At 46.6% G+C, this 20,734-nt stretch overlaps 1 protein-coding gene and 1 non-coding gene across 2 annotated transcripts in view; one reads left to right on the top strand and one right to left on the bottom strand.

Moving 5' to 3' along the window:
• Positions 1 to 20,734, top strand: part of OSBPL10 (oxysterol binding protein like 10) — a 308,993-nt gene that overhangs the window by 105,166 nt on the left and 183,093 nt on the right.
• On the bottom strand, positions 16,483 to 16,555 carry TRNAG-UCC (transfer RNA glycine (anticodon UCC)). The gene has a single exon. It is a non-coding gene; the product is annotated as a tRNA-Gly (tRNA).

The raw sequence follows: 20,734 nt of genomic DNA, 5'->3' as shown, positions 1-20,734 counted from the left end.
CATCCACTCTTCATCCAGTCCCACTGTTGGACTTGGGCACACCTACGAGCCTCTTTCACTGAATCAACAGTGGGGTCCATCACTTCTGAAAATTTAGGGACACCCTTCAAATACTGGGTGGCTTTTTGAACATGCATATCCTTTACCACCTGGGCAACTTCTCAAGTGTTCTTAAAATGATCGTGAAGCTCTTGATTTGCACGGTTTTGCGGGGTTTTTCTGGGTCAGGTGCATAGCAAGCCATTTTCAGTGGTCACCTCGAGGCTGCTTACTGGGAAAGCTCGTCTGAGCTTTTGTGAGGCGCGGAGGAGCAAGGGCAGGGTGCCCGTGGTGCTGCCGCTGGTGCACACGACCTTTACCGGCACCCTCTTCCTAAGACGAAGTCGAGAGCTGCCCCTGATGGGTCAGGTCTGCTTTCTGCCCCCACCACCATCATGCACATGGTGTTCCAGACACTCGCCCCCGCACCCCCCAGTCCTTCCTCCTTCTGTGCCGTCTGCGGCGCTAGGAACTGCCTCTCCCTCTCCTTCCTGGGGTGAAGAACCACGTGGTCATCAAGGCTCGTAGAGTTCTTTGAGGCCTTCGTGACCTGCCTGCTCAGAGTGGATCTGCTCTTCCAGTGCTCCTGTGTGTACCAGGACACACCTGTATGACCGTGCTTCTCACTGTAGGGGATGTGTGTGTGTGTGCGCGCGCGCGCGTGTGCACACACCCGCACACGTCAAGTTGTGTCCTTAAGAGCCAGGACTGTGGGGAAATCAGGGCTGCCGCCTCCATATCTGCCACCGTCACAAGTCGTGATGGAGATAAAGCACTTGGTGCATTTGCAGCACTTAATAATTATGTCACTTAATAATAATTATGCTTCCTCTGCCTCACCCCTCCTGGCATGTGTATGAGTAACAGGAGTGTTAGTGGTAGTGGTGCTGGATTTGGGTTCCCTAAATTATACTCAAGTTATCGTATTCTAATTTTTCTTGAATATTACAGTAGTTTATATTAGATTAAGTATTTGAGGACTCTTCTTTTAAGAATACAGTTGCTTTACAATGTTGTGTGTGTTTGTGCTGCACAATGAGGTGAATCGGCTATAAGTATACCCTCCTGAGTCTCCCTCCCACCCATCCCCCCATCCCACCCCTCTCGGCCATCAGACCATGGAGCTGAGTTCCCTGTGCTATTCAGCAGTTTCCCACTAGCAATCTATTTCACACATGGCAGTGGAGGTTGGTTTTTGTTTTTGTTTTTTTAATGTAGAGAGAGCTCTGAGCTTCCTGTAGCCAAAAATCATTCAAGAGTAACAAAATGTATCCTGACTTTTATTTTTTTAAAGAGAAGAGAATAGCAATCAAATGGAACACATTTTGGGGAAAAGGAAATAATAGTAAATGGACTCTTATCAGCCTATTTCTATGTGCAGATACTAAGGGAGGGGCTTTTCTTGGGTGGTCTTTGGTATTTCTCCCAGTAGCCCTGCGAGGCAGGTACAACCAATTTATTACCACGTTTTATAGGTCAGGACAGAAAGGATGACAATATGCCTGTCCACGCTGGAATAGCTGGCAAGGACTGCCATCTGTGAAAAAAGGTTTGAGATATAATTCACATACTGTAAAATTTACTCTTTAAAAGTGTAAATTTAGTATATTTGTGGAGTTGTGCAGCCACAGCACTGTATCAGCCCAGAATCTTTGATCACCCTGTGCCCATCAGCAGCCAAGCGTCCGCCTCCACCCACCTCCTCTCCCAGCCCTTGCTAACCACAAACCACTGTCTCTATCGAGTTGCCTGTTCTGGACATTTCATGTAAACGGTCATTATCTGTGTGGCCTTTTGTGTCTGGCTGATTTCACTTAGCATAATGTTCCAAGCTTCCTCCATGTTGTAGCATGAATCAGGACTTTATTCTTTTTTTAAAAAAGATTTTTATTTATTTTAAATTGGTGTTTAATTGTTTTACAATGTTGTGTTATTATCTGCAGGACAGTAACATGAATCAGCTGAAAGCATACATATATCCCCTCATTCCTTTCTATGGCTGGATAATATTCCATTGTTTGGCTATGCCACATTTTTTATTCATCAGTTGATGGATATTCGGCTGACTTTCAGTTTTTTGTTGTTACGAATGGTGTTGTTGTGAACGTTTGTGCGCAGGTTTTTGTGTACATGTATTTTTTAATCTTTCGGGTGTATGCCTACAAGTGGAATTGCTGAGTTGCATGGTAACTCTGTTTAATTCTTGGAGGAGCTATCACACTTCCAAAGCAGCTGGCCCTGTTTACATTCCCCATGGACGAGGGTTCCAATTTCACCACTTCTTGTCAACACTTGATTTTGTGTCTTTGATTATAGCCATTCTAGTGGGAATGAAGTTGTATGTCATTGTGGTTTTGATCTGCATTTCCCTAATGACTGATGATATTGGGCATCTCATCACATGCTTATCTTCTTTGGAAGAAGATATTCATGTATCTTCTTTGGAAAAATGTCTATTTAAATTGTTTGTCATTACTTATTTTTAGTTGTTGAATTGTGAGGGTTCTTGATATATTCTGGCTACCCAGACACAACAGATACATAATTTGCAGATATTTTATCCTATTCTGTCGCTTGTTTCTTCACTTTCCTCATCTTTTTTGACATAAGTAAAATTTTTGAAAACAAATGGGACATCGATATAGTGGAGTAGGAATTGGGGTCAAAGGACCCAGTTTTTGGCTTTGCCTGGACCACTCGCAGCAACTAACCAGTCTTGTCATTTAGAGTAACTTAATCTCTCTCTCTTTTTTAAATTAATTTTTTTGGCTGTGCCACACTGCATGTGGAATCTTAGTTCCCTGACCAGGGTTTGAACCTGGACCCATGGCAGCGGACGTGCTGAGTCCTAACCACTGGCTCACTGAGGAAGCCCCAGAAGGGACATTTTTACCTATTTTAATAGCCAACATTAAAATGGATGGAAAGTTGAAGAGGAACACTGTGGGGGAAGGTGTACCATTGTGGAACCAATCATTCCACCAGTCAAATACCGAGGACTTCTGTGGTGGCCTGTAAACAGGAATCCACCTGTCAGTGTAGGGGACACAGGTTCGATCCCCGGTCCAGGAAGATTCCACATGCTGAGGAACAGCAAAACCCATGCACCACAGCTCCTGGAGCCCGAGCACCCTGGAACCTGGCTCTGCAGCGGAAGAAGCCACGGCAGTGAGTAGCCCACACGCCACACCAGGAGTCCCCGCTGTCTGCACCCAGGGAGCCTGCCTGCAGGAGCAAAGACCCAGTACAGCCAAAAACAAATACAATTATTACATAAAAAACCAACACCAGAAAAAGCCAGAGCAAGTAGAAACACACAACATACAGTCTTTGGAAGGTCGCACAAGGTCCTTATAGCAGTGGTTGCCTCTGGGAAAGAAGAGGGAAAACTGAAGATTTAGAGTTGAAAGAAAGTAGGGATTTTGATACTATTTGAAATGTTCATGTTGTTAGTTGACATATTATAAGTGTAAGTTCCTCGAATGGTTAAGATTTAGCTTCATGAAAGTTTCCTTTTTAAAGAGTGTTGCTGAGGCTGTGTGGTTAAGTGCTGTGGCTCTCAGGCCAGGGTCACGTTGGCTCTTTATCTGCAGACAGAAACTCTCCCAGGCAGCCAGCGGTTCACCTGGTTCTCTTTATAGTCTGCCCTTGAAAGTCTTAAAAACCAAATGTTCTCGAAGATATTCGATAATTCCAGATTCCTGCCAATTCACATGAGACTTCTATTCTTGTTTCTCTGAATTGATTATCTTTGCTGTGGTTTGAGGTGTTTAAAGTTTAATGCCTTTTGGGGGAAGAGCTCCTTTCCCCCACCCATGTTTGAATTCATCGGGGATGAGGGGTGAGCATGCCTGGCCTCTTCCTTGGCCGAAACCTCTGGTGCTGGGGTAGTTGGTGGAGGAGTAGGGGGCCCCCAGGTGGGTTCAGGGTTTCTCCACTGGGGGTTGAAGGGAGTTCATGCTGATTACCTGATAACATTTTTAGAAATCCCATGTATTTAAAATAATTCAACTCATTCATCTTACTGTGTAAATATACTAGTTTGATTTAATATTTAAACATATTTTCTTTCTTTCCCCAAATTGTTGGGTAAGAAGCGAGATGAATTTCATCTTCCTTTGAGACCCTCAGGTAGAAGGGTCCCAGGTTGAGAAGCAGAGCATCCTGAGGTTCTCTCTGTGTTTCTCAGTAGCAGGTCTGTGTGGGGAAACATCCAATATAGTGGGTTTGAGCGTGATAAACTCCCGGAAGTAAAGCTGGACAAGCCCATCGGAGGATTTACTCTTCTTGGCTCCATCTTCCTGTTTCTTGTTGTTGGGCAATTTTGCTTTCATGTTCTATTAAGTGCAGTGCCATTTTTCTTTTAGAATTTTTCACAGATAATTACCCTTCATGTACTTAAAACTAAGTGTAAAAGCATCACCCTCTGAAACACACCATCAAATTAAGTAAATAAAACACAGTTTAAGAACAGCTTTTATTAAAGCGATAAAGTTTGGGGAGTTTTTATTGTCTTAATAAAGTGCAACAATTTTGCATACCTTCTCGAGCATAATTTTAAAATTAAGCTGCCTGCCTTGCCCAAAAGGGAAGTGCTAGTGTTACCAGGGAGGGTGATCTTAGGCCAAGGAGGGAAGAGGATTTTGTAAGTAATAGATCTTTCATGTGTTAATGTAGAAGAATGAAAATATTTGGAAAGTGAATGGCGCAGTTTGGCCTTAGTATCAGTGGAGTAGGTTCAGGGCTGGAGCACCCATCTAACCCACCCACCCACTGGGCTTGGGTCTGCAGGGTGACTGTGTAACCCCACTTTGCAATTTTCTTGGTTCTGCCAGCCAGCTACACCCCCAGCTTCTCTTGCCCATGGTACAGTTTTGATGATCCTAGTTCTCTACCACAAGCTTTACCCCCAGCATCATCTAGTCTTAGCTGCTTTTAGAGTCTCCCCACAGACCCTTTGGCACCCATCTGGGGAGGTTATGAGGAAGGCCTCTGGAGTTAGGACACAGGGACATTTCCGGTGACCCCCGAGTTCCATTAGTAGGTTGGCATTCACCTTCAGGATCTTCCTTCCCTCTGAACCCCCTTTGGCCAGGTCGGCAGTTGGAAAAGTTTGCTGATGGCAACCCACTCCAGTTATTCTTGCCTAGAGAATCCTGTGGATGCAGGAGCCTGGTGGGCTGTTGTCCATGGGGTCGCACAGAGTTGGACACGACTGAAGTGACTTAGCATACATGCATGCGTTGGAGAAGGAAATGGCAACCCACTCCAGTGTTCTTGCCTGGAGAATCCCAGGGACAGAGGAGCCTGGTGGGCTGCCATCTATGGGGTTGCACAGAGTCGGACACGACTGAAGCGACTTAGCAGCAGCTAATGCTGAAACCTGCATTTAAGATATATCTTACTCATTCATCTACTTGGCAGCTTCTCTCTCTGTTTCTTTAAAGAATATGTATTTGGCTGTGTTGGGTCTTAGTTGTGGCACTTGGGATCTTTGTCGTGTTGTGCAGGATATTTCACTGGGGCACACAGTCTCTCTAGGTGTGGTGTGCAAAGCTTCAGTACTTGTGGCGCATGGCCTCAGTTGCTCCTCGGCATGTGGAATCTTAGTTCCCCGACCAGGGATCGAACCCTTGTCCCTGCATCGCAAGGTGGATCCTTAACCACTGGACCACCAGGGAAATCCCTCGGCAGCATCCGTTAATGGCATCTTCTTTTTATCCCCCTCGGCCCTGCTACTTGGCAGACCCGCAGACCTCTTTGGATTCAAAAGCTGTTTCCTCCATGCCCTGGATAGCAGGCATTTATTAAGCTCCTACTGTGTGCAGTACACTCTCCCTGGCGCGTGTCCTTTACAGCTCATAGGGTAGCTCCAAGTTCTTAGATCCGCATCGTGTATGACAGTAAAAAGCAAGAACAACAGGAAACTGTTTTTGTCCCGTGGAGACAGTTTGTTCAGATGCCAAAACAGAACATGCTCTTCCTTTGTAATCATAGCGATAAGTGGTGTCCTGAAATTCCTAAATTCCTTCCACACACATCACCTGCTCCCAGGGTTCCTCAGCGTCTGCCCTGCCAGCATCTTCGGCTGCATCCCTCTTTGTGTGCGGAGCATCCTGAGTGCTGTTAGGCAGTCTGCAGCACCCCAGGCCTCCAGCCACTAGTGCCATAGTGACGCCAACACCAGTTGACACCCAGAACAGTCTCCAGGCTGCAGGTGCTTGTTGGTGGGGAAAGGGGCTTGGGGGAGGAAATCGCCCCTAGTTGAGAACTGCTGCCTCGTATAATTTTCCCAACAGTCCTAGGAGGGAGGTGTCACCCTCCCTCACTAGGACTTCACCGAAGAGGAAACTGAGGCTCAAGAAGGTCCAGTGGCCCCAGGGCTAGGCCACCGCAGAGGGGAGACCTGAGGCCACGTCCACCCGCTTGCCTCCTCCCCTGAGACTCTCCCGGACCTGAGGCTGCTGGAAACCTGCTTCAGTGCATGGGGCGCAGCCAGGCCAGTGGGGCTGCGGTGCACCTGGGGCTCTACTCCTGGGAGAGCCCCTGTTCCCTTGCCAGGCGCAGGACAGCCCATCTATCACGTCTGGAGACTCCGGACGCGGTGAGAAACTAGGAGAGTGTAACACTGCAGCAAGGGTGTACTGGCGGTCCCGCTCCACCAGGCCGTCTCGGGGGGGCGGGGGCGTTCCCCGGGCCCAGCCGTGGAGTGAAGGGGACCCCACACTCTGCAGCCTTGGACCCCTTTAGCCAGGATTCGGCACAAACAACCTGAGAAGAGCTGGCAGCACCCTGGCACGTGTTTCTGAAGTTGAATCTCCTCCACGCACTGTGCCGCACGGATGGGTGGAGAAGGAGCGGAGAGATTGTTCGCTGGGGGATGAAGCTTGGCGGCCTGTGTGTGACCCGGGCTCGGCTCTGGCCGGGGGCTCTGGGGCTCCCCATGGGCTGCTGCCACTTGGCCACCATCAGGACCCCTGGCAGCACATCTTCCTGCCTCATCCCCCTGTGGGTGGGGGCGGAGGGAGGTTCCTGCCCACCCCTCACCCCTGCTCATTGAAGGTAAATGGGGTCCTGAGAACTGGGGAGGAGGTTTGAGGGTGCATTTACTCATCAGCTCCCCTTCATGTCTACCTTGGAAAACATGGTCTAGGCTCCCAGGGCCCCAGGATGTCTCCACATTTTTAAAATTGTTTATATTCATGCGGGATCTTAGTTTCCCGCTCAGGGGTTGAACCCCCCTGCCCCTTGCAGTGAAACTGCGGAGTCTTAACCACTGGACTGCCAGGGAATTCTCTCTGCATATTTGAAGCTTAAATATTCTTTCCGCTAGTGGGATGCACAGTCCAGAATAACTGAACTTGAGGAGCTGTTTCTTTAGAATCTAATTTTTGAAATGAAAGAGTCCTGGAGTTGGTTGACCTTGGAAATAAGAAAAAAATAATCCTTGTCTTCTCTCTTGTGAAGGCTTGCCGCTGCTTCGGCTCCTGACCTCAGGTGGCTGCTCTGATTTGCAGGCTTTTGAAGCCAACGCAAGTCGTCATGTTAGTTGCCCCTGCTCATCTCAGAATGTGGGATGCTGTGCACACAGCACGTGAGTGGGGGCAGCTAAGCTCTGAGAGCCAGGAGATGGGGGTGTTCTGGGGTTCCACCCTGGGCCTTGACCTTGAGCCATTTGCTTTCTTTTATACCATAGTGTCTTACTCTGTAACAGAGGTGGAGCCTGCCTATCTTGTGTTTTGTAGAGATATCGCAAGAAAAGTAAATGACTACTTTTAAAGAGGCTGAATGAGAGCCGCTATTCATATTGTAATTATGATGATGACGAATAGTTTAATTGTCAGTTTTGTGTGTTCAGGGTGCCCACGAGGGTGACTTGGGGTGGTGGTGTCCTACGGACCTCTGTATTTCTGTCGGAAAAGAAGAAAGCATGATTCTTTCGCACTTAACTTTCATTTGGGAGTGGACAGGAAGTAGAGTTCGGATTTGCTTTTTTACATGTTGGAAGCTTTCTGCTTGCTCTCCGCCCTTCTGTTCAGTTCCCATCGTGCAAAGTCAACATCTTAGGCAGTGCTTTCAACAAGACAGGGAAATGAGGCTCTCTTTTATAAACTGTTTTGAATTTTACAGAGTTGCTTTTCTATTTGTCACATGATAGTCCTGGAAATCTTTCCATGCCAGTATATGAATCTGTCTTTAAAAAAAAGAAAATCAGCTGCATGGAATGGAATGCATGTGTCATGATGCTCTTCATAACCTGCTGGTGAGCATTTTCTGGGTACATAATAGACCCTTGATGTAGAGAAAGGCCTGGTTTATGTGTGTTATGAAGTGATAAGGCTTGTGAGGCCTAGAACAAGGGGATCTCCCAGTCTTTCTTGCCTTTGTGTGCCTGAAGTTTGTGGTTCAGCTTCTCTGGGCCTCAGGTTTCCTTTTTTCTTTGTAAAATTACTTTTTATTGGAGTATAGTTGTTTTATGATATATTTTTTTTACTGTCTCCTTCGCTTTTCCTTTTAGAGATTTGGGCTAGAAGGTATTCTCAGATCCTCTCCAGCTTTCAGTGTTACCAATTCATCCTGAGGCCTCATGTGCTAGTTATCTCCTGCTGTGTAACAGACAACAGACATCCTGAAACAGAATGTCTTGAAACCACCACCGTTTCATTGAGCTTACAGCCATGCTGAGCCTCTCGTCTTGTCTGAGCTGAGCCCACTGGCTCTCCTGTGGCCCGCTTGCATGTCTGTAGTCAGCTGGCAGAGGTGGGTTGGGTCTGGTATTTGTAGATGACCTTACTCACAATACTGGCTGTTGGCCGGCAGTCAGGATGGGAGTCAAAGAGTGTTTCTCAGACCCCGGCAGGCCACCTTGGTTCTGGTCACAGGTGGCTGGCCAGGATTCCCAAAGGAGCAAGAACAGAAACTGAAAGGCCTCTTGAAGCCTTGGGGTGGAATGGACATAGTGTCAATTCCATTGTGTTCCTAGATTAGAACACATCCTAAGGCCAAGCAGATTTGGGGGAAAGGGAGCTAGACACCACTGCCCTCCCCCTGCCATGGGAGGGACTGTCAAGGATCGTGGACATATTTATAGTGTTGTTTTTTTTTTTTTTTAATTTATGTATTTGGCTGCACTGGATCTTGGTTGGGGCATGCGAACTCTTAGTTGCTGCAGCATGTGGGATCAGGTTCCCTGACCAGGGATCGAACCCAGGCCCTCTGCACTGGGAGTGTGGAGTCTTAGCCCCTGGCCCACCAGGGGAGTCCTCTTATGTTTATAGTTTCACATACCCTATTAACTGAGCCGTGGAATAACAATGAAAGATGGTAGAAAAAGGAGGAAGAAGCAAACAGAAGCTGACCACAGAGATTTTAAGGACTTGCTGTGAGGGGTAAATGCCCTTTATATTAAAAAAAAAAAAAAAGTCAAAAGGCCCTTTTTGGGACTACTACTGTGTATATGCTAGGTACTTTCCCGGCACCAGGGTTATGAGAACAGATTCCATGTGGCTGCTGCATTGAGACTGTTTAGAGTGGAATGTGATGGCTAAACAGTAAGTTATAATCCAGAGCAAATGTTTCTGGTTGAGCTATAAACTCAGTGTTATGCAGTCCCAAAGGAAGGGCCCCTGTGTTCTTTCTGGAGGGTGAGAGAAGTTTTAGGGGGATCTGATTCAACCGGCATGAATGAGTTGGTATTTACTGCAGCGAGAAGGGCTGGAGTGGGCTTGGGAAGAGGGTGGCAGATAAAAGACACAGTGTGAATGGAAGTTCTGTGCCCTGGAAGGACAGAAGGATGTAGGAACAGGAGATGGTGGGGTCAGTAAGGTCTGAGTTTAGGGAGCAGATGTGGTGAGTGTCATAGACATGATGCCTAAAATGCTCATCTCATCTCCGAGAAAGATGGAGCCAGACAGGCTTATGAGCTCTTTTTACTTTTTTTGAGATGGTGAAAATGAACTGGAAGTTTAAAATTTCTACTGAATTTGTCCTTGTGTGTTTTGGAAGACAAGATAACGTATTTGTTTTTCCTTGTCTCTTCATGTTTGAGGCATTTGTTGAGTCTATTACATATATGTAATATACCAAATCTGTTACAGTGAAGGATATAAGATTTATCTCTTATTTAGCCCTTGTCTGCTTCCTAGATGCTAAGTTGATTCAGTCATGTCTGACTCTTCATGACCCCATGGACTCTAACTTGCCAGGCTTCTCTGTGAATGAAATTTTCCAGGCAAGAATACTACAGTGGGTTGCCATTTCCTTCTCCAGGGCATCTTTCTGACCCAGGGATCGAACACAAGTCTCCTGCATTGGCAGGTGGGTTCTCTACTACTAGCGCCACCTGTGAAGCTTCCTAGATGACTTTGAGGTACATGAGAATAGCTGCAAAAGCCCAATGAACAGAATTTTGGCATCTTATTGTGTACTCAAAGTGTGTTCTATCTTTCAAGCAGCCTAGACACATGATTCTGGGGAGACTGCCTGTGATCATAGATGTTTAGTGCCAACCTGATAGCCATTCCTTCTTTTTTCTTGCCACTGGAATCCTGATTTGCTCCACAGCCAGTGGTCTCAGGCCTGGCGATGAATTGTGCTTGGTCTGAGCCCTTTATGGCCAGTATCACCCACCAACCCCTCCTGTAGCTGAGGATGGTCACAGGACCCATTTTGAGCAGTGGGGTGTGAGGAGGAGGCTGCTTTGGGCAGAAGGGGGATTTTTTTATTCTGGTTGATAAAAGAAGAAAGCTGCTTCCAGAAGGAGGAAGTCCCTCAGTATCATCTCCCTTCCTTCCTACTCTGGATGTTCACATGTGATGACTTGGAACCTGGAGCAATGGCAGCCACTGTGTCACCATGAGGGACTGTGCTTTGGGCCAAAGCCACTACACATAGGGTGGCTGAGCAGAGGGGTGGAAAGAACCACCAGTGGACTCTGGGTCCACTCAGCTCTTAACTCCTCGCTAAGTAATTAAAAGGATCCTAAATGTCAGGCCCATGTCAGTTTTGTTACCTGCAGCTTTTCCTAAATGATAGAAAATGTCATGATCAAGAATATGATTAAATAAAGAAGAGTACCAGGTTGTTTGTACCTTTTATCCAACTCCATTTTAATGTGTGGAAGGGTGGTATTACAGACCATTTTGCTGTGCTTTTAGATGGCCCGGCATCCTTAGCTTTTGGCTAGAAATGCTCCCAACTATTATATGTTAAACCTACAACAGGGACAGAGAGGTGGCGGCAAGGAGTGGGCATGTGGGGGGCAAGCACTGCTCCCACTGATTCTGGAGCAGAAGCACCATTAAGAGAATGGGCTCTGGCAGGGGACCTGGTTCTTCAAAATGTAGGCTTCTTTTGTTTTAAACACAGTAGGTGAGTTGAGGGTGGTTAGAGCATGAGTTGTTGTTTTTTAAAGAACTGAGGAAAAAAGTCCCTGGGTGGAGTTAGAACCAGCCTAATGGAAGTTGGGATCTTCACCTTTGGAAGGAGAGTTGTACCATGTTTTTAACTATGACCTTGTACCTGCCAGATAGCCATTACTTGAACAAGGGGTTAGGGGAATGGGCATTTCTTGCAGGGAGAACAAACAGTGACAGCAAGAGAAAACAAAATGTGTCCCTGAGAAAAGGTGGGTGGGTTCAGCAAGAGGTAAGGTGGAGGGTTAGAGACCTGGAGGAAAGATGACAGAGACTTATGCCAGTCTCTATAACCACCTCAGGAACTAACAAGCAACACCAAGTTTATGGCAGGTGTCCTGGCATGTAAAACGATTGTGACTATGGGCACAAATTTGCCTGTTTGGCTTTTTGTCAGGAAGGCCTCTATGTGATGCCTTGGTCTCGGTTCCAGCCAGTTCAGCCTGTGGGGTGAAAGCTGGGTTGGGCAGGGCGCTGGGCAAGGAGGGTGGGCGTGGCTGTCCATGCCCTGCCTCCAGAGGTGGGCGTGGCCCACTCAGTGCCTGGGCAAGGAGGGTGGGCGTGGCTGTCCACGCCCTGCCTCCAGAGGTGGGCGTGGCCCACTCAGTGCCTGGGCAAGGAGGGTGGGCGTGGCTGTCCATGCCCTGCCTCCAGAGGTGGGCGTGGCCCACTCAGTGCCTGGGCAAGGGGGTGGGTGTGGCTGTCCATGCCCTGCCTCCAGAGGTGGGCGTGGCCCACTCAGTGCCTGGGCAAGGAGGGTGGGCGTGGCTGTCCATGTCCTGCCTCCAGAGGTGGGCGTGGCTTTCCATGTCCTGCCTCCAGAGGTGGGCGTGGCCCGCTCAGTGCCTGGGCAAGGGGGTGGGGGTGGCTGTCCATGCCCTGCCTCCAGAGGTGGCGTGGCCCTGCTCAGTGCCTGCCTATGGCCTCCAGCCCTGTCGCCAGGATCCCTCCAACCCTAAAGGCAACCTAGAGGTTGCACGAACCTCCAGGATGCCTCACCCTTCTCTGGTGGTTCTTTCTGTTCTTCCATCCTCTATTTAACCAGTTTTCCCAGTTAAATTCCCCAGGAGAAATCTCCAGGTTCCTGATCGGGCGCAGTTTTGTATCTCCCAATGTGCACCTTCTGTGTGGAGGACGCCCAGTTCAGACCACCTGTTCGGAGGACTTCCTTGGGTCAGCACAGATGTGGACTGGGGTGGTGGCTGAGAGTGGGACAGGAATGGACAGCTCTGAACAGGGAAAACTAGACACGAATAGTGAGAAGTTTAGAGTGGGGAGGATTTAGGATGACCTGTGAATGGCAGCTGGGCCAGGAGAAGCCAGCCTTTGATGGATGGTGTAAGAAATGGATGAATGATGATGCAAGAAAGGGGGAAACAGGGCAGGGAGAAGGGTCTTTTAAGTGAAGATGTTTTTTGGAAATTAATTGGAGTATAGTTGATTTATAATGTACATTATGTAACGTACATTGTAATGTACATTTAAACAACGTAATGTACGTTGTATATGCATTTATACACAAAAGTGCTGTAGACTGCTGCTGCATAGCAAAGTGGCTCAGTATACATGTATCCACTGTTTTTTAAATTCTTTCCCCATATAGGTCATTACAGACTTTTGAGTAGAGTTTCCTGTGCTATACAGCAGGTCTTTATTATTTTTTAATTATTTTTATTATTTATTTTATTATTTATTATTTTATATGTAGCACTGTGTACATGCTCGTCTCAGTCTCCCAGTTAATCCCTCCTTTCTCCCTTGGAAACCCTAAGTTTGTTTTCTGTCTCTGTGACTCATATCTTTTTTGTTTTGTAAATAAATTCAAGTAAAGATATCTTATAGATGATTGGAAATCTGGAGTTTGTTTGAGGGCTGACATTGGGTATTTGTAATTCCTCTGAGTAAAGGCAACAGTTGAAGACACAGATAGAAAGTGTCCTTTGTAGAGAAACGTGTGTGCGTGCTAAGTCACTTCAGTCGTGTCCAACTCTCTGCGACCCCACGAACTGTAGCCTGCCAGGCTCCTCTGTCCATGGGGATTCTCCAGGCAGGAATACTGGAGTGGGTTGCCATGCCTTCCTCCAGGGGATCTTCCCGACCCAGGGATTGAAACGTACATGCAAAGAATTTCGGACTGGCCCTCAGGGTTCACCCACAGCTGCCGGTGAAGGATAACTAGAAGACTTCGGTGAGAAAAAGGCTGTGTGTGCAGATGCAGGAGGGATCTGGAGAGGGTGTATCATCTGGGAAACTTTGAAAGGCCAGGAATGCTGGGTGGCCTCAGAAGCTGCAGAGAAGAAGGGTGGCTGGGGAAAAGGCTTCCAGTTTGCCCCTGAGGAAGGTCGAGAGAGCAGGATGTTTATATTTAGCCACCAGCGTCAGAGGAATTGTTTCAAGTAGGGTTTTAAAAATAGCCATTTCTTACTGTATTACGGTTCTGCTGCCCCAGAGTTGCCCTCCACGAGGCACCCATCTCATCTTCTCAAGGCTCTGACCCACTCAGTGGCGCGGGATCCTTCTCCAGGTCGTTAAGGGATGCTCACATGAGCCCTGAAAACTGTCAATAGGGCAATGCTGGGACCGAGAGAACCTGCCTGAGGCGCCCTCGGAGGCTTGGGGATCTCTGATGAGAATCGGTTTGCCCACACCTCCCTCTTTCTGGGGTACCTGGACTTGTGTGAGAGCGTCTCTTCATATGTGCTGATTGGAACCTGTGCCTGGCAGCATCACGGGCTGAAATCTGAACTGCCTCCTGAGTTTCTGTGCTATGTGTAATACAGTCAGCATCAGAAGGCAATTCCAGGACAACAGAATTAATTTAAGTTTTTCAGTTATGAAAGTAGTATAATTGGATATAGGAAATCTTGGAAAATAGAGGAAAGAATGACACAGTTTCGCCAATGTAGAACTCCCACTGTTAACAATTTGTGATAGTTTGTGCAAATAGTTTTTACTCTTGTGTTGGTCGACTTATGTTTTACTGCGAAAACTTGAGCTGAGGTTTGTAAATGCCTTCCAGTTTTTATTCTTGGGTTTACAGTTCTGCCTGCATGAAGGGGAAGTAAGATCAGCCTTAAGTTCCATAAAAACTTATTTTAAAAGAAGCCCTTTCAAGGTGAGTAGGAGGACATCGGGAGAGGCTGGCAGACACAGATTGTGTGAGAGTTATCTGTGCAGGGTAGTCTGATTCTTAAGGCATTGATCGTTTTTTCTCATTTTGTAAAACCCGAGATGAAGTTCAAATAACATGAAGTAACCATTTTTTCTGGCTGCACCTCACGACTTGTGGGATCTTAGTTCCCCGACTGGGGATCGAACCTGCATCCCCTGCTTCGGATGGAAGATTCCTAAATACTGGACCACCAGGGATGGCCCTACCTTTTGGCTCTTGTGAATAGCACTACTGTGAATATTTGTGGATGTGTACATGTATTTGCTTGAGAGCTTGTTTTCAGTTCTTCTGGGTGAGGCTTTCGTCTTGCTTCTGATGCCCTAGGTTGTAAAGTAAAATCATAGATTGAGGAAGACCACTTAGATCCTGGGTGCTCTCTGTGGGAACCCACACATATTGCTGCCTGCAAAGCATTTCTCTGCTTCATATTGATTTTGGTCGCCATCCCAAAGTTGGAGCGTCTCTTGCCCAATTGAGAGTGATTGGTACTTTGTTCTAGGAATCCTAGTTCAGCATCTTCTATGTGTGGTGGAAAATAGAAGACGGAGTCTCATCGGTCTTGTCGCACCTGCTCACAGGGTCAGTCTTTTACTGCTCGGCCTGTCAGCAGATCTTAGTTCCACAGCCCCAGGTCCCACAGTCCCTGTCATTGCTTCAGAGAGGGTCTGCCTTTTGAGGAAATATATATATATATAATTTATTTGACTGCACTGGATCTTAGTAACAGCATGAGGGATCTAGTTCCCTGACCAGGGATCGAACCCGGGTCCCCTGCATTGGGAGTCTGGAGTCTTAGCCACCAGACCACTGGGTAAGTTCCAAGAGGCTATCTTGTTCGTTTGGCTCACACCTGAGGGTCCAGGGCTGTTGGCAACTGTGGGACCATTAAATAGGTGGCTCCCCATGTCCTGGAAGTATCCTACTATGAACTTTTTAATCAGTTATGTTCTATTGACAGTCTCTAGATTGGGCCCTTGTCTGGAAGTTTAACTCTGTATCCCTCAATATAGCTCTTTCAAGATGGAAGGAGGAAATGAAATGTGATGTCATGCTGATGTCAGCCTAGGAGAGTAAATCTGGATGGGAAAGAGAAGAAGAGGGTCAACAAATATCAGATTTGATGACAGATTAAAGCCAGCATCCCCCCTTTCCCATGAAACAATGCATAGCTATTGTTTTTGGTGGTGGTGGTTCTGTTGCTAAGTCGTGTCCAACTCTGCACCCCGATGAACTGCAGCACACTAGGCTTCCCTGTCTTTCGCTATTTTCCAGTTTGCCTAGTTAGTTTTTGGTAGGTTCTCCCACAGGGCAGAGCCTGAGAGATGAAGGCTTGGGTGCAGGATTGTGGGGTTAGGGAAACCAGCAAGAGGGAGATATGGAAATTGACAAAGGCAGCCAAACTCAGGTCTTCGTGCTGGTTACCCCCGAGGGGGATGAAACCAGAATCACCATTCACCACTGTAGGAACGTGCTTCAGAATTCTCCACCCCGGTTTTAGAAGATGGGATCATTTATCCACTGGCTCCCGAAACCCAGTAATCGAGGATTTTCTCTTGCACTTTAAAAAAACCATGTATTCATTTTTGCTGTGATGTGCTTTCTCTAGGTGTAGCGAGCAGGGCCGCCTCTGGTTGTGGTGTGTGGGCTTCTCACTGGGGTCTTCTCTTCTCATAGAGCACAGGCTAAGGGCTTCAGTAGTTGTGGAGCATGGGCCTAGTTGCCCCCGACAGGTGGGATCCTCCTGTACCAAGGATCGAACCTGTGTCTCCTGTGTTGGCAGGTAGATTCTTAACCACTGGACCACCAGAAAGTTTCTTCCCTTTTTTTAGCTGCACTGCATGGCACGTGGGATCTTAGTTCCCTGACCAGGGATCGAACCTGCATCCCCTGCAGTGGAAGTGCAGAATCTTAACCACTGAACCACCAGGGAAGTCCCTCTCCTGCAGTTCTAGGTTTGCTCCTGAAACCTGCCTTGTACCTCTTGAAAGTTGATTCCCATCGACCTTTTGAATTGGCTTCCATAGAACAGCCCCAGGTCAGAAAGTCGGAGTTTTAAAATTTTAATCAGTTAATTTGTTTGACTGCACTGGGTCTTTGTTTTGGCATGTAAACTCTTTATTTGTGGCATATGAACTCTTAGTTGCAGCATGTGGGATCTAGGTCCCTAACCAGGGATCGAACCTGGGCCCCCTGCATTGGGAACACAGAGTCTTAACCATTTTACCACCAAGGAAGTCTTGGGTAAGAGGTTTTAAATAGCTCAGCCAAGGCTGGTACTAGCATCTGGGCACTGCTGGATGCCGCAGAAACTGTTGGAATGAAACAGTGGGCTAGGAGGATGGAAAGCAGGACATGCTTGTGTCTGGCACATGTCATTTCTACACCCCCATCTCTCTTTTGGGGCCCACTGCTGCTTTGGTTCTCAGAGCTTGAGGAATACCAAGAAATGCTAGTATCTGATCATAGAGGATTTTCTCAGCCAGGTTCCATGAAGCTTTCATGTCTTTTTTTCCTCCTGTTACTCATTTTGATGAAATTAAGTCACTTGATCTATCCAAGTTACTAAGTGTTAAAACAGCAGGAAGCCAATTAGATTTTAATACAAGACAAAACCCTCTTGTTAAAAGTGAGTGCTTTGGACTCTTCAGCAGGTAGTGGGGTCTCTAGAGACAGTGAGGAATGAGGAGGAAAGTCTCTCGTGTACCATCATGCAGGGAGCGGTCAGAGTTGAACTCTCCCCTTTGCGTACCCTCGAGTCTGTTGTAACAGGGAGACATCAGCCCAGAAGCAGTTTGAGTCCTAGAAGGACCTGTGTGTCTGTAACACCCAACAATTTTGCATCCACATTTCCCACGAGGGTCAGGCTGGCCTCCTCCCTGTCTCCTGAGTATTAGCATACAGCCGACCTGCCCAGGTGTAGACAGCTGGAGCCTGCACTGCCTCCCCTGTGATGAACCCGGGAGCTCTTGGCTGAGCCGGTGTTGGCACTGGGGGTTTCACACTCACTCACTGGAGAGCAGGCTTTAACCCCAGGGCTGACACTCCAGAAGTTCTCTCAGCTGATGATTTGGAGGTGCTGTCTCTGAATGAACAACAGTTGGCTAAAGATGAGAACAGTATGGAGGTTGTAAAAGACTAAAAACAGTTACCATAAGGTCCACTAAGCCCGCTTCTGGGCCTACATCTGGAGAAAGCTATAGTTTGAAAAGGTACATGCACCCTGGTGTTCATTGCAGCACTATTTACAATAGCCAAGACAGGGAAGCAACCTAAATGTTCATCAGTGGAGGACTGGATAAAGATGTGGTGCATATATACAGTGAAATATTGCTTAGCCATCAAACAGAATGAAGTAGTGCCATTTGCAGCAACGTGGATGGACCTGGAGATGATCATACTAAGTGAAATAAGCCAGACAGAGGAAGAAAACATCACATGATATTGTTTATATGTGGAATCTAAAAAAAGTGTCACAAATGAACTTATTTTGCAAAACAGAAATAGACTCATGGATTTAGAAAACAAACTTAGAGTTACTGAAGGGCAAAGGATGGAGGGATAAATTAAGGGTTTGGTATTATCATGTACACATTAATATACATAAAATAACCAACAGGGACCTACTGTATAGCACAGGGAACTATACTCAGTATTTTTTTATAATCTATAAGGAAAAGAATTTGCAAAAGAATATATACACACATACATAGTATATGTATAACTGAATTACTTTGCTGTGCACCTAAAACAAAACATCGCAAACCAGCAACACTTCAATTTAGAAAAAAGGAAACCTTCAACGTACAAAAAGCCCCAAATGAACAAGTGGCTAAAGCTAGGAATCATAACCTTAAATGTGTATTCCATTTTAACTTAAAATCCCAGTCTTCAGATGTAGTTCCAAGGCCCTTTCACCAAGCCTGTGTTTATTGGCAGAAGCCTGCTTCTTCTCTTCTGTTGAAAGCATATCTATAATGTAGTCACCTGTAATCTGTTTTGGTTTCTTTAAAGAACAGAGCAAACTAATTACAGAATCTTTCTAGATTTTTCGAATTGGTTTCTAATATTTTACAGCTACCATGAGCACATCTAATTCAACAGCAGTGTCTAGCAGCTTAGCTCTGTTGACATTTTTCAAGTTATCCAGCCTAGCTTCATAAAGACTTTATGCTTTCATAAGGAGTTCATTATATGTCTGAATTATTTTTCATCTTTATATTTTGTCACTTTGCTATGTAAATTATTCTGTTAAAATAATACATATACCAACCTCAACAGAGTAGGGACTACATCCAGCTGGCTCTTTGTTGACTTCCCAGCTCACCCAGAGGGTAGAAGTGTGCAGACATCACTGGGCCGGGGGTGGGTGATGTGAGCTGTGAGCTGTTAGCACCTGCTGGGCTGGAGGGTGGATGGAAGGAATAAAAAGGGGTGAGAAATTCAATTACTTGGTTAAATTGAGAACATTGAGAACATCCACTGGAGCTTTTCTAACTCTGCTACCTGGTATGCTGAGATTGGGCGTTGCAAAAATCCTCACGTATAATCTTGCCTAAACCTTTTTCTGGGTTGCCTCTAATGACTCCATCCACAGACTCTCGGCATGGAAATTACTGGTGCCCACTGGGAGTCCTGCTGGCTCTCCAGCTTTGCCAGATACTTATGTGCTGGACCAGGTCCTGCAGATTTCAGTGATTGGAATGATGGGGCCAAGTGCTTAAACCACTTATACTCCTAATGACACCCTGTCTTAGATTCTTTGAGGAAAATTGAGAGACCCGAGAGTGAGTCTGTTTCTTTCCTTTGTGGTACAGAAATCAGTTGCAGGGGAAAATAATCTTTTGGGCTCTGTATACTTGTCAAATCTTGTGTCTGGTTTCTTAAAAATTCTAGACACAAAGTCTAAATTCCTTTGTGTTTTTGAATAGAGCAGAAATAGAGACACAGACATAGAGTCAAACATATGGATACCCAGGGGGAAAGGGCAGGGGTGGAATGAACTAGGAGATTGGGACTGACACATACACATCATCGATACTGGGTGTAAAGTAGATATTAACTAATGAGAACCTATTGTGTGGCCCAGGGAACTCTACCCACTGCTCTGTAGTGACCTAAACGGGAAGGAAATCCCAAAAAGGGGGGATGTATGTTAACATACAACTGATTCACGTGGCTGTACAGCAGACGCTAACACAAAATCGTAAGGCAACGATACTCCAATAAAAATTAATAATAATCATAAAAATCCTAGCTTAGTTTTAGCATAAGCTTGTGAACTTGCCTCCCACCTTGGGGGCTCAGACGGTAAAGTGTCTGCCTGCAATGTGGGAGACCTGGGTTTGATCCCTGGGTCTGGAAGATCCCCTGGAGAAGGAAATGGCAACCCACTCCAGTGCTCTTGCCTGGAAAATCCCATGGACTGAGGAGCCTGGGAGGCTGCAGTCCATGGGGTCACAAAGAGTCGGACACGACTGAGCAACTTCGCTTTGTGAATGTACAGTTTGTCTCTCTTTGGTAAGAAGTGCTTTCCGGAAAATTAGAGAAGAGTGATGGCTCAGTGATAGAGAGTCTTTCCGCAGTGTGGGAGACACAGGTTTGATCCCTGGGTTGGGAAGATCCCGGGCTTGGAAAGATCTCCTGGAGAAGGAAGTGGCAACCCATTCCAGCATTCTAGCCTTGGAAATCCCAAGGACAGAGGAGCCTGAAAGGCTATGGTCCACGGGATCACAAAGAGTCAGACATGACTGAAGCAACTAAACACTTTACTTAGGTGCGGAATGTCGACATGTATCTGTTACATGCATATAACAAGTCCATCAGGAAGGAAAGGGGCAGATATCAATAAATTCAAAGTTTCTGATCAGATACAGCATTTTCAGGAAAACTAGCTTCCTGTGGATTGCATGCATGCATGCTAAGTCCCTTCAGTCATGTCCAGACTCTTTGCAACCTTATGGCCTATAGCCCACTAGTCTCCTCTGTCCATGGGATTCAGTATTCTCCAGGCAAGAATTCTGGAGTGGGTTGCCATGCCTCCTCCAAGGGATCTTCCCGACCCAGGGATTGAACCCATATCTCTTATGTCTCCTGCATTGGCAGGGAGGTT

Source organism: Odocoileus virginianus, chromosome 26 (genome assembly GCF_023699985.2).
Source record: "Odocoileus virginianus isolate 20LAN1187 ecotype Illinois chromosome 26, Ovbor_1.2, whole genome shotgun sequence".
NCBI classification, from domain to species: domain Eukaryota; kingdom Metazoa; phylum Chordata; class Mammalia; order Artiodactyla; family Cervidae; genus Odocoileus; species Odocoileus virginianus.
The sequence above is the reverse complement of the archived record's forward strand: the minus strand, read 5'-3'. Positions and strand labels throughout refer to the sequence as shown.